A 12,194-nucleotide genomic window follows, 5' to 3' on the forward strand; every position below is an offset into this window, starting at 1 on the left:
TTGGTTATTATGAATGGTGCAGCTGTGAACATCAGGGTGCATGTATCTTTTTGACTTACAGTTTTGACTTGATATATGCCCAGGAATGGGATTGCTGGATCATATGGCAACTCTGTTTTTATCTTTTTTAGCAACTTCCATACTGTCTTCGCTGTGGCTGCACTAATTTATATTTCTACCACCAGTGTAGAAAGGCTTCCTTTGCTCCACACCCTCTGGTAACATGTATTTCATTTATTTATTCTTACCTTTAAAAGCCTCACAAAATCTCTGCCTTGCCTAAAGGTATGATAGAAATAAAGTTCTTAATCTTGCTTATTCTTCTAAAGAGTTATCAAAAGTGGTTCCTAGTGAGTTTAACCAATTAAAGGGGGAATAGGGAGGGGATGCTGTTATTCTGTGTAATAGACTAAGCAGTGCCAGTTCATCACTGTGTGCGACTGTAAAATTACCAGAAGAAACTTGTTAAAAAATAAAGAACTCGCGCCATTACGTCATATGATTCACCTGTTGATTTGTGTTTAAGGGTAAGACATTTCAGAAGCCTATAAAGTTTACAGCAGTTCTACCACCATTAAGACTAGTTATTTCAAAGGTTCCCTCTAAGGTGATTATTCCAGGACCTAAGATGACACAATGACAGAGACTGTCGGGATGCTCTGAGCAACCTCAACACATCCCTTTACTGCAGGCGGGACACTGAAACCCCTTGTGGTACAGCAGTGTGTGTGTGTGTGTGTGTGTGTGTGCGCACACGCATATGTGTGGCTTGCATTTATGTGTATGTATGCGTATGTGTGTGTATGCATGACTATGTTGTGAGTGTGCATGTGTGTGTGTGTTGTGTGCCTGCGTGTCTGTATACGTATGTGTGTGCCTGCATTTGTGTGTGTGTATGTGCATGCATGTGTGACTATGTCTGCATGAATTGTGAGTGTGCACATATGTGTGTGTGCATGTGTGTCTGTGTCTGTGTGTGTGTTGTGTGCCTGCGTGTCTGAATACGTATGTGTGTGCCTGCATTTGTGTGTATGTATGTGCATGCATGTGTGACTATGTCAACATGAATTGTGTGTGTGTGTGTGTGTGTGTGTGTGTGTGTGTGTGTGTTCCTTGCTCTCCCGCTTCGCGAGCATTCTCTTCCCTGCCTGGCTCTGCTCACCTGACTGTTGTGGATCTCGAGAGGCTGAGCTGCTTTTCCTTTGCTTCCCTGAAATGTTTCCCTACTACAGTGATTCCAGCCCACGGTGACTTCTTCCACCCTTAAATCCTCAGTGCATGTCCCCTACGACAGCATCTCACCATTTTCTTGGAATGTTTCATTAGTGTTATACAAAAATGGGTTCCAGGTTCACACAAATAGGGAATTCAGTGCTAACAAAAGGTCTGCACATTACACTGCTGCAAGACCCCCAGGCTTCATATGCTAAGGAGAGTCTTCATCTGCATGGAGAGTCTCCAAAGAAACACTCAAGCAAGGGCTCCATGAGTGTTTTCCCAACTGAATCCACTCTGCGACACTTCACAGAACATCTAATGGAACTGGAATTTCTGAGAAGAGTTTCTATACAGCTCATGTGACACTTAGCATATGCTATGTTATATTTTTATCCCTGCATTTCATTTCACCTTCCCTACAACATATGGGAAATTCCAAGGCAAGAATAAAATTCTAGCCATATACACAGGAAAGTGAAAGTCACTCAGTCGTGTCCAACTCTTTGAGACCCCATGGACAATACGGTCCATGGAATTTTCCCTTCTCCAGGGGATCTCCCCAACCCAGGGATCAAACCCAAGTTTCCCACTTTCCAGGTGGATTCTTTAGGAGCTGAGCCACCAGGGAAGCCCGTATACACAGGAGGTGCTCTGTAGATGTGCTGATGTTGCAAAAGCAAACCCACTGAGGAGCTGACCTTTGATTTGGGGCCTCACAGATGGCTGTGCAGGTTGAGACAGTTTTAGGGGGTGACATTCACCTCCAACATGAGGAGTGCTTTCCCAGGTAGTGAGTGACCTGGGCAAACACACCCAGGGCCCCCATCTTCGAGCCCCTGCACCTGGGAACTGTGTTCTCTCCACACCCACCAGTACCTGGAAATCTTCACACACACACTCTCATGTCTTCTGTTCACACAAAGCCATCAGTCAGAACCACATCCTTTACGAAGATTCTGTGCAAGAAACAGCAGAGGGGTTTGTGTCCCACACCATCAGCTAACTTTCTGAGAATTACCTGTTAGACCTTTCTATCTTCCTGAAGGCACTCTCCAGCTCTGCCGCTAGTGTGGGCATTGTCTTCTCTGTCCTTCTAGAAGCACTCTGACTTTCCTCCGTGTCTTAAATTGCTCCACCGAAGCACTGTGACAAAGCACAGAGAACGGAAGCAAACAGCCTAGGCCACTCCAGAAAGTCTTTATGACTTCAAGGAGGAACAACCGGTGTTTGAAGGGTTGGGGGATTGAAGCGGGAATGTCAGCAAAACAAACCAACATGGGAAACAATGTTTATGGTTCACTTAGAAATATCTATACACGTCAGCCGGCTCAAGTTACGTCACGAGATAACGTCTGTGCCATGTATACGGTTCCTGCACTTAACTGGGAATATGGTATGGTGCTCGTCATTGCCTGTCTCAGGCCTTCAGCAGCTCGTAAGATGCAACTAGCAGCTCCGTGTGCTCTGAGCACCCCCAGCAAGAAAACTGGGGCGAGGCCAGCTGAACCTTCTGAAGGGCAGCCTGCGGGGTGGTCCTTTCCACGAGCAGAAAACTTGAGGGTCGATGTGCAATTTTCCATGATGCTATCTGGTGGGTGGGCGATGGGAGTCTGCAGGAGGCAGGAGCTGATTTCCTGATCCCCTGAGTCCAGAAAACAATGCTCTCATGCAGCTGTGGTTAAAGGTTAGTGACCAGTCGGGAGGGCAAGTCCAAGCTCAGGAAAGCCCTTTCTTTAACAGAAACAGAGTCAGAAGCCAACCAGAGTGGGCCCACCCTTCAACTTGGAACTGCTGAGAGGCATCAGAGTCTTTGGACCATTTTATGAAGCAGTTTTCAGTCAAATCCTAGAGCTTTCCCCAGAAGGGAAGAACTTTGATTCCCGCCCCTCCACTCCCACCCCTGTGTTATGTTAGGTGCTTGTTTCTCCGACTGTGTGTGTGTGTGTGTGTTATTTGCTCAGTCATGTCTGACTCTTCTGTAACCCACCAGGCTCCTCTGTCTATGGGACTCTCCAGGCAAGAATACTGCAGTGGGTTGCCATGCCCTTCTCCAGAGGATCTTCCAGACCCAGGTATCAAACCCAGGTCTTCTGCATTGCAGGCAGATTCTTTAACATCTGAGCCAGAGTTACTGAGTGCAAAATACAAAAAGCTAGTAAAACATACCATCTTGAGCCAGTGAAGTCCTGAGCCAACAATTAGCACAAATCTGCAGAAAAATCTTCTTAAGCCTTTCAGTTATCCACAGGCCGACTTGAGCTTCTGTGGACATGCTCAGATAAACCTCTCTTGCATTTTAACTGTATTCACGTGTCAAGGGACTATGCACGGCTGACATGGAATTGCAAGCTTGTCTAAAGTGAGAAACCATCACACACTGACAAAGCTCTCCTGCCCTCTTCCAGAATGATCCCGCGGAGCTGCTATGCCAGACTCCCTGATACACAGAACATTAGGAATTTTCAGGAAAGCCGGGCTCGTAAAGTTTGGATGCCATGTGCTGGACCCTCTGGAATTCTGCAGTTCCCTCCAAAGATGCTGGCTGTGTCCATAGGATGTGTTCTTTAGCACCACACGTTCTACTTCCTGCCTTTTGAGTTTGTGCTTTCCTCTCCAGCTCTGTGGGATTCTGAAGGGTTTAAATCTGGTCAGCATGGCATGTGAGACAGCAGAGTGATAATGTGGTTCGTTCCAATAGAAGAAGATAAAAATGTTTTCTGGTGAAACAAGTTATGCTAGTGTGTGAAAGAATATTTAGAAGGTATGAAAGATGAAAGAACTTTGAGAAAGGATGAAAGCCTAGTTTTCAAAGTGCCTGTATCTCCACTGCGCTGTGCTTAGTCGCTCAGTCATGTCTGACTCTTTGTGACCCCATGGACTGTAGCCCACCAGGCTCCTCTGTCCATGGGGATTCTCCAGGCAAGAACACTAGAGTGGGTTGCCACTTCCTCCTCCAGGGGATCTTCCCAACCCAGAAATCGAACCCAGGTCTCCCGCATTGCAGGCAGATTCTTTACCATCTGAGCCACCAGGGAAGCCCGTATCTCCACTATTCTGAGGTGAACCAACTCAATCTTTTCTCTTGTGGAAATTTGTAATTAGTTGTACTTAAGATACAAACAACTGGAGGAGGGACAGAAGCTACGGGTACATGGAGAAAGAGAAGCTACAGGTACAGAGACAGAGAAAGAACCAGGATGTCGGTCGAGCACCAAAACAGGGGACTGAGTAGCTCTCACGCTAAATTATCTCGATCCCGAGTGTGGCCTGTACACCGGCTGCGGCATCACCAGGAATCTGTTGGAAATGCAGAAGCCCTGGTGGCTCAGCTGGTAAAGAATCCGCCCACAATGCGGCAGACCTGGATTTGATCCCTGGGTTGGGAAGATCTCCTGGAGAAGGGAAATGCTACCCACTCCAGTATTCTGGCCCGGAGAATTCCACAGACTGTATAGTCCACAGACTTGCAAAGAGTCAGACGCAACTGAGCAAGCTTCACTTTCCTACTGTATTGCACAGGGAACTATATTCAATATTCTGTGATAAACCTTAATGGAAAAGAATATATATATCTACATATAATATATATCTGAGTCCCTTTGCTGTTACGGAAGAAATTAGCACAACATTGTAAATCAACTGTACTTCAATAAAATAATGTTTTTTAAAAACTCTGCTTACAACAGTTTGTAGATCTCCCGAATCGCACACCCTTGAACTCCCTGTGTCCCTGGTAGATAAAACTTGAGTCTAAAGCAGTTACTGAGATCTTGAAGTGCGTATGCAACTTCACCTCGTTTTCAGAATGGATCAGAGAGTAGAGTGGGATTCTAAAAGGGTCCCGGTGGCAGTTTAATTAAAAGGCTAAACCAAAAATAGCTTGACAAGGACTCAGCAAAGATGTCTATTTAGGTCTTTACACACGAGTCTCGGAGAAGTGTTTTGACTAGCACTTTGGTTTCCCTACTTCTTTCCTGGTGTTGTGAATTTCTTAAACTTTTTAAAAAAGGTTTAAATAGATCTATGATCAGAATGACCTTGAACTATAACAGAACAAGAGAATCATGCCTATTACCACAAATACCCAGACCCTGTCTAAAATAGATCCGGCAGTCTTTACAGGAAAAAAGAAATTAAAAAAAAAAATCTTGCTTTCATGGGCTCCACACCCAGACAACTATTTCTGTTATTGAGCCATAAAGCACCAGGGGAGAAGCAGGATGTCAAAGGCACCATGAATATGCATGCCTGGGTGTGGAACTGGAAAAGATGCGCGCATTAGCTCTGGCTCACAAAGCCAGATTAATGGTGACTGGCATTTGCAAAAACACTTTCTATGGTTTCCCTGCCTTTGGCGATTTGAGTCATAATCTATTTAACGCTTAGTATTTGGGGCATAATAATTTTCCTTATTTACATTCTGTTTTATTCCATGCAAAATGTAAAATGGATTATACAGATATATAGACCATGGAAGAAAACACAATTTTGAATAAAAGAATGAAGAACATAAGCCAAAGGAAAAATAGGTGGGAAAATGACGAGATAGAAGTCAAAAGCTGTACGTTCATGGTATCTGAGACTTGAGAGCCACTGAGACAGTGGCTACTCACTCAGCCCTACATTTCATTGTATGAAAACAAGTAGTATATTCACAGTCTGCTTAAATGAAAATGTCTGGAACTGAGACTAGAGGGGGAAAATGCCTCCAGCATTGTCAAAAAGAGGACCTTGTAAAAACTTGAAAAAATTATTTCAACATCTGTACAATCAAGAGTTTTATAGAATTACAGCATCAATCAAGTCATTGAAGCATAAGTTTCAAGGATGGGCAGACAAAACACATTGTTAAAAAATACATGTGTATTTTATTCACTACAAATGATTACTGGAGCTGCCAAGACTCTATCCTGACCTTGACCCTTCTGTGGGCAGATTCTGGTACAGCTCAGTGAACAGGGGTCTATGCCTCTCACGTAACCAGCTGTCAGCCAAGGCACTGGCTATAAAAGCTGTATACAATCTTATAATATTTCTAATGTATTTCTCAGTGAGTCAATAAAAATATAGTGAAGATTAGAAATGGAATAACTATCCATTCCCTGCCTGCTCCTTAGGCAGAACTTCTGCCTGTGATACCCAGGCTGACAACTTTTTAAGCAGGTAATATCTTAAAAATTATTAGGGGTATCAGTTCAGATCAATTCTCAGTCATGTCTGACTCTTTGTGGCACCATGGACACACCAGGCTTCCCTGTCCATCACCAACTCCTGGAGTTTACTCAAACTCATGTCCATTGAGTCAGTGATGCCATCCAGCCATCTCATCCTCTGTCATCCCCTTCTCCTCCCGCCTTCAATCTTTCCCAGAATCAGGGTCTTTTCCAGTGAGTCAGTTCTTCTCATCAGGTGGCCAAAGTAATGGACCTTCCGCTTCAGCATCAGTCCTTCCAATGAATATTCAGGGCCAATTTCCTTTAGGATTGACTGGTTTGATCTCCTTGCAGTCCAAGGGACTCTCAAGAGTCTTCTCCAGCACCGCACTTCAAAAGCATCAATTCTTTGACACTCAGCTTTCTTTATAGTCCAGCTCTCAAATGCATACATGACTACTGGAAAAACTATAGCTTTGACTAGACGGACCTTTGTTGGCAAAGTAATGTCTCTGCTTTCTAATATGCTGTCTAGGTTAGTCATAACTTTTCTTCCAAGGAGCAAGCGTCTTTTAATTTCATGGCTGCACTCACCATCTGCAGTGATTTTGGAGCCCAAGAAAATAAAGTCTGTCACTGTTTCCACTGTTTCCCCATCTATTTCCCATGAAGCGATGGGACCAGATGCCATGATCTTAGTTTTCTGAATGTTGAGTTTTTAAGCCAACTTTTTCTGGGATTATAATTTTTTTAAAAAATTTCACCCAGAGAGGCCTCACTCACAGCACCAACAGAATGCACTCTGGGCAAGAATTTGAGCCTGCCACCTTTGGGGGGTTTTATCGTTAATTTATTGCTTTTTCTAGTGAAGTATAGTTGATTTAGGATGTTATATTAATTTCAGGCATACAGCAAAGTGATTCAGTCATATATATATATATATACACATACATACATACATACATATATATATATATATACATACATATATATATATATATATATATATATGGAGGAAATGGCAACCCAGCCAGTAAAGCCAGTAAAGCCAGTAATCTTGCCTGGAAAATTCCACGGACAGAGGAGCCTGGAGTCCTATAGTTCACGGAGTCGCAAAGAGTTGGATATGACTGAGCACGCACACACACATTCCTTTTCAGATCCTTTTCCCATGTAGGTTATTCCAAAATGTTGAGTATAGTTCCCTGTGCTATACAGTAGGTCTCAGTCCACCACCTTTGAATCAGTCTCTGCAGGTGGGAAATCTCTCCCAGGTGCCTCATTGAGTTGGAAGTGGGATTTTTTATGTTGATTTTTTAATCAACAGTGTTTCACAAGCGTGTCACTTATTATTTCTGCAACTTTTCATACTATTTGTACTGTTATTAACAGTAGCTGACTTGGAGCTGACTTTTAAATTTTGTTCATCTTACATGAAAATATTTGTAACATTACACTTGTAAATGATTTTTTTTTCTTAACACACATGAAAGGCATGGTATTTTTAAAACTTTCTCCAAAAACCACCTAAAACTGTCTCACACCCCACACTGTGGAAATCACAACTTAAAGCCTATGAACGCACTTTAGATGCAGCGTGGCACAGTGGTTTGCTACTAGGGGTTCTAGGAACAGACTGCCAGGGTTCAGACCCCAGATGTGACTCTTGCTAGCTTCTCAACACTGAGCAACTCGCTTGAGCTTTCTGTGCCTCAGCATCCTCATCTGTAAAATGGAATGACAGCACCATGAATTTAATGTATACAAGATGCTTTGTTTTCCCCAGCGGCACCACCTGGCTCGCAGGATCTGAGTTCCTCCACCAGGGACTGAACCACAGTCCTGGTAGTGAAAGGGCTGAGTTCTAACCACTGGACCACCAGGGAAGTCCCAGTATACACACAGCTCTTCTAAAGGGTTTGGGGCATAGTAAGTCCTGGGTCGGGAAGATCTGCTGGAGAAGGGACAGGCTACCCACCGCAGTATTCTTGGGCTTCGCTGGTGGCTCAGCTGGTAAAGAATCCACCTGCAATGCGGGAGACCTGAGTCCAATCCTTGGGATGGGAAGATCCCCTGGAGAAGGGAACAACTACCCTCTCTAGTATTCTGGCCTGGAGAATTCCACGGACAGTAAAGCAACGTTCAGTTCTTTCAAGAGCTGTGTGCCGTATATCATCCTTATCAGAACACAGTAAATAAGAGAGCCTTTGCTCTAGAAAGGTCTGGACTGCCAACTCTGTAAAGGTGGAGAAAGTGAGCTTTTTCGTAACCCCAGAGCAAACTCTTTCCTGGTTCTTACCCAGCTCCTTCTTCAGATGACCTGTCGTAGTCTCCTGTCCTATCAAAGCCAGTGGGCAAGTTTATGCCCTTACCTGTGGATCTGTCCCATCCTAAATTTTCTGAGTTAGCACAATATTCATAATGACATTTACACTTTTAATTTTGGGGAGCTGTTTGTGATTTAGGGGTGAGTGGCAGAAGCAAAGGAGATGGGGGAGGGGAGGAGGCAGGAAGGACAGAGGATGGAGGTGGAGGCCAGGCCCGTCAGTCCAGCCAGCAAGCTTCAGAAGGTGTCACAGGGCCCAAGGAAGGTGCGCAAGTGGCTGCCATGAGTAGGACGATAAATTTATTTTCTTCTTTCTCCTTTTCTGTATTTACTGAGTTTTCTACAGTGAACAAGTGTTGCTTTTATAATGAGAAAAAAAATTAATGAAATGTGTCCTTGGAAAACTCCAAACAACAAGTTGTTCAGGGAGAAAGGAATTCAAATTAACAGCAACTGAGTATAAAAGAGAAGAGAAAACTCTGACAGGGTAAAATTTAAAGACCACCAAGAATCTCAAAGGCATAGCTCAGTAAAGGTCTGAGCCTCAGAACAACTCTGCCCCCCTTTCTCTGGCAGGTACTAGGTGTTTCCACTCAGAGGAGCCAATTGCCCGTACAGCCCCCTCTATTTTTCAATCACAAAATTCCTCTCTAGCCCCCACCACCCTTCTCAACGCTTTTCTCTTTTTCCTTCGTCTATATCTTCTGTGCTAAATCCAACATTCCATCAGGTTCATGCTCAGTACTGTCCAACTCTCTGCAACGTTTTGGACTTTCAGCCTGCTCTTCAGTCCGTGGGATGCTTCAGGCAGGAATACTGCAGTGCGTTGCCATTTTCTCCTCCAGGGGGTCTTTGCAACCCAGGGATCAAGCCCAAGTCTGCTTTGTCTCCTGCACTGCAAGCAGATTCTTTACGTGTGGAGTTACGGGGGAAGCCCAGATCCAGCATTCACCCATCAGTGTTTCGGTTAATGAGAGTCCTTTTTTAAACAACCATGTATCTGTCAACTTTCTTTCTTTCTTTTTTTGTTCAATAGTGTTTAGTTTAGTTTTTTGTTTTTTACTGAAGGAAGAGTTGATTTACCATGATTCAGGTGTACATCACTTTGATGTACACCTATATATATAATATAAATTTTTTTATTTATACAATGATTCAGGTATGTGTATGTGTATGTATATATATTCTTTGTCAGAGTCTTTTCTAATACAGGTTATTACAAGATATTGAATAGAGTCTTAAAGAACAGCACAAGCTTTACTTTCCTGTTTGAAAGATCGTATTATTCATACAAGAAACATGTGAAAACAAACTCCCTATTTGATCAGATAAAAAGGGTGAGGCTTATCAAGAATGATGACACACACTTCTTCAGTTACTCATTTCTCCTATTTTCACATCTAAGCCTGAGTCAAAAATGAAATAACCCCATCTTCCTATTCTTTTCATTGATATTTTAAGAACTCTATTAATAGAGAGCAGCTAAATTACATGAATCTTAGAAGGCTCCTTGTATTTCCCTTAGCAAAATCTTCCAGGAGAGCTGCAGTCAGTTGCTAAACTAGCCTCCTATTTAGACTTTTTAATTTTTTTTTATTTTTGTTTTTGGCATGGTTTGCACAATCTTAGTTCCCTGACCAAGGATCGAACCTACGCCCTCTGCAGTGAAAGTGCAGAGTGCTAACCACTGGACCGCCAGAGAAGTGCTTATCCTACCTTCTTAAAAAAATTATTTTATTATAGCTGGACTTCTCTGGTGGGCCAGTGGTTAAGAGTCCCCCTGCCAGTGCCTGGGATGTGGGTTCAATCTCTGGTCTGGGAAGGTTCCACCTGCTGAGGAGCAGCTGGACTCACGAGCCACAGCTACTGAGCCGGTGTTCTAGAGCCCGAGGCCCACAGCCGCTGAAGCCCGCAGCCCCGAGAGCCTGTGCTCCTCGACAAGAGAGGCCACCACCGGGAGAGGCCTGAGCACCGCGATTAGAGACAGCCCTCGTGCAACAAGGAAACCCAGCACAGCCAGTAAGTAAATACTTTTTTTAAAAGTATAGCTGATTTACCATGTTGTATCCATTTCTGATGTACAGCAAAGTGACTCCATTTTATGTATTTGGCTTCCCAGGCGGCGCAGTGGTAAAGAGTCCGCCTGCCAAAGCAGGAGATGCAAGAGACATGGGTTTGATCCCTGGGTCAGGAAGATGCCCTGGAGGAGGAAATGGCAACCCACTCCAGTGTGCTTGCTGGAACAATCCCATGAGTAGAGGGAGCCCGGCAGGCTGCAGTCCATGGGGCAGCAAAGAGTCAGACAGGACAGAGCATGCACACACACGCACACACACACACACACACACACACACACACTCTGTTGTTGTTTAGTCACTAAGTCATGTCGGACTCTTTTGCAACACCATGAACTGTCGTCCACCAGGCTCCTCTATCCATGGAATTTTCCAGGCAAGATTACTGGAGTGTTGCCATTTCCTTCTCCAGGGGAGCTTCCTGACCCAGGGATTGAACCTGCATCTCCTGCATTGACAGGTGCATTCTTTACCACTGAGCCATCCAGGAAGCCCCATATATATATATGAATGTATATGTATATATATATGTATGCATATATATGTATATGTATATATTATATTCTTTTTCATATCTTTTCACTATGATTTATCGCAGGCTGTTGAATATGGTCCCCTGTGCTGTACAGTAGGACCTTGTTGTTTATCCATCCTGTGGGTAATAGCTTGTATCTGCTTATCCCAAACCCCCACTCCGTCCCTCCCCATCTCCCCTCCCTCAGCAGCCACAAGCCTGTTCTCTATATCCATGACTGTTTCTCTTCCATAGGTAAGTGCATTTGTGTCGTATTTTAGGTTCCACATATAAGTGGTATCCTGTATTTGTCTTTCCGTTTCTGACTTCACTTAGTAGGATCATCTCTAGGTCCACCCATGTTGCCAGAAATCTCCCATCCCTCCTTTTGATGCTGGGGGCTGGTCAGGAATGAGCAGAGGCAGTGTCTACAGGGGAAGAGCCTGGACTGAAGTTGCGACACAGTATTTGTGGAGTCACTTATTATTAATAACCGTGTGACGTGACCAAGATACTTCATCTTGTGGGACTTCCTTTTCTCACATCTAAAATGTCAGTGACAAACAACATCTCATGAAATCAACAGTAAATGAGATCATTTGACTCATAAAACACTTGAACACCTATGTGTCAGACCCTGTGCTAAGTCCTAGGGATATTCTTTGAACAAGACAAAGTTCCAGCTCTCCAATAGGGCAGAATGTACAGGAAAGTCAAATCTGTAAATGGATGTAACCAGAGTTCTAGAAGCGGATTTCACAGAGGATCACGAGATGGGAGGTGATATCAGACACACACGGGGAGCTTTCCAGGTCACACACAGCCACCTCCAGGGGGCTAGGATTCTATGCTCTCAATAAGTCTCACTTCCTCAAAACTGCTCCTGCCTGTACCTAGCAATGAAAGGT

At 44.0% G+C, this 12,194-nt stretch overlaps 1 long non-coding RNA gene across 1 annotated transcript in view; it reads left to right on the forward strand.

The window, feature by feature from the left end:
* The first annotated feature begins 7,849 nt into the window (after window positions 1-7,849).
* Window positions 7,850-12,194, forward strand: part of LOC132658228 (uncharacterized) — a 30,299-nt gene continuing 25,954 nt past the window's right edge. Inside the window, exon 1 of the long non-coding RNA XR_009597537.1 lies at window positions 7,850-10,716. This is a non-coding gene — a long non-coding RNA (uncharacterized LOC132658228). The remainder of the gene's footprint in view (window positions 10,717-12,194) is intronic.

Source organism: Ovis aries, chromosome 20 (assembly GCF_016772045.2).
Source record: "Ovis aries strain OAR_USU_Benz2616 breed Rambouillet chromosome 20, ARS-UI_Ramb_v3.0, whole genome shotgun sequence".
Taxonomy (NCBI): Eukaryota; Metazoa; Chordata; class Mammalia; order Artiodactyla; family Bovidae; genus Ovis; species Ovis aries.